This window comes from Triticum urartu, chromosome 5 (genome assembly GCF_003073215.2).
Source record: "Triticum urartu cultivar G1812 chromosome 5, Tu2.1, whole genome shotgun sequence".
NCBI classification, from domain to species: Eukaryota; Viridiplantae; Streptophyta; class Magnoliopsida; order Poales; family Poaceae; genus Triticum; species Triticum urartu.
The window spans coordinates 174,957,341-174,959,761 of NC_053026.1; positions in this window are offsets into that span (position 1 = coordinate 174,957,341).

Here is a 2,421-nt window from a genome sequence, read left to right on the forward strand (position 1 = left end):
TTAACTGCATAGATTGGACATAATGAAATGGTGATGGTTGGAAGTGAATCAAAAGTATAATGTGAGGAAAAATTGATGTCCGCAAAATTATTATGTATTTAAAATTTTCAAAAGTAATCAGAACTCGCAAATGAGGACCGAGCTTAACATAATTGACTGGAATTTTACATGAAGTGTCCAAAACATCGTTCAACAAAAAAGCAATTCCTCGCAAAATAAAACAAAAATCAGTTGAAACTTAAAAAATACTTCAAGCGACATCGTTTTAGCAATTTGACTTTCTTATATGAAGTCCACATAAACTCTGTAAATAATTACATTATGCTATAAATTTATTTGAAGATTAGCAGATAGATGTATATATATATATATAAGAAACAATAACTTAAATGTAACGTTAATATAATTTTATTTGAAAGCACACCATTTCATCAGCATATGGCCGAATCAAATCTAAACTAAAAAATAGTGGGAAATTTGCATGCAAGTAAAATGGTCAATTTTATTTTCATTTAAGTCGATGTTAAACAACGTCGACACGATGCAAAGTTGACCAAAGTGAGTGGAATAGAACGTTTTAGAAAATTTTGATGGGTATACATTTTCCTGAACATGCAGTAATATTGTGATAATCGACAAAATATAGTAATATTATAGTCACTGGTAAGCCTGGTGTTGGGAAGCAACATGGGATCTAGGTTAGTACATAGAAACCATCAATATTGGGAAATTTTAGGCAATACAAAGCAAGGAGTGTAAGAGACTATTAGCATCACATTACATGATTGCCATAACTACAACCAATGGTAAATAGGTCTGATCATTTATTTTCTCACAGCAAGTTCTTACAAACACTTAATGTACAGAATGCAGCCATATAGTTATTATGACAGTTATTAGTATAATGTTGCTTATATATGGGGAGTGTTTTGGCTAACATAGTGATGAATAAAATTCAATAAGTTAAAAAAGGCCAATAGATGCTAGAAAACTTTATACTTATTACAACTCTCCCGATTAACATGAGATCTCGACCCGTGATCTTAGAATGTGAAGAGGAAGAGGAAAAGGTAAAACGAAGTTGCTTCTTGACAAATGAGTGAAACCAATGAACCTTGGTGGTTGCAAAGAGATGAAAAGAACACAAGGGGAAAGAAAGAATTTGAAACCACTCCGGATGATATGCGATAGACAAAGAATGAGAAAGAAAGAATTTGGGCAGCACATCGGTTAAAATAGAAGAGAAACTTGACAAGATGGAAAGAACTAGGAAGGAGAGAAACAAGAAAATGCCTTCGGTACCAAAGAAAGAACGGAGATGAAACCAACATTTTCTTTCACCATGAACTTGAAAGAACATTGTTACGAGGAAGGATTGAACGGATTTGTTGAAAGAATCAACAATGAAAGAACAAACGAGGCGGGTGGGACTTTGACATCAAATATGAAATATACACTATATTTTTGGAGGAGGAAGTATGTAATAACATTTACATTATCCTATAAAAATCAAGTATGTTCAAAAATTTATAAGGTGGTGCTTAGAATATTGCATATGTAGGTGTCCACTAGATAATAATTTACGTACAGTGACATGGTACTAAAAGACAATTCCAAATTATTAAAATGAAATAAGAAAATTTATACCATTTACTAAAGAATAGAAGTATATTAAAATCTAGCTGCGCAATTGTGCGGGTGCACCCGCTAGTTCTGTTGAAAACAATGTCAATCTGGGTTAGTTCCATTCAAATTATGCAAGTTAGAGTCCAAAACAAGGGAAAAAGAGTTTGGAAAAGTAGATACGATGGAGACATATCAAAGCCGCCCCCCAGCGCCAACCGACACCACCACGGGAATTGCCGCACGTGCAGCTCCCCAACGGGCCCAGCCGCGCATCCTCCGGTCGTTGGAATCGGTCGGCTAGAGTTCCTCCGCCGCGCGGGGCTATCACCGGCGCTAAGCCGCCGACGTGGCGTCATTAGCTACTAACCCACCATGCTAACTCTCACTGATAGTAGGCCCCTGGCGACTAACTGAAGTAGTTAGGATTAAACTAAAACTAGTTTAGATTTGCCTAGTCATTGACATGCAGGTCCCAGCGGACCCTCTGACCGGTCAAAATAAATAGAATTTCCATAAAATGTTTAAAAACGTTGTAAATTAATATAAAATAATCCGTTACTCGGAAGAAAATATTTTATATATGAAAGTTTCTTAGAAAAGTCCAACGAATCCGACTACGTGGTCCATTCATCTGTCACCTACCCCTAGCATGCTGAACATGGAACTGTCTCCTCTGTTTCATCTCTCCGGAAAATACCAAACGCTGGAAAAACCTCTCTGGATGTTTTCCCTTTCCATCTGCAACGTGTAGCACGGCGATATGTCACCCCTAGCATAACGTATTGCTAAGTCATT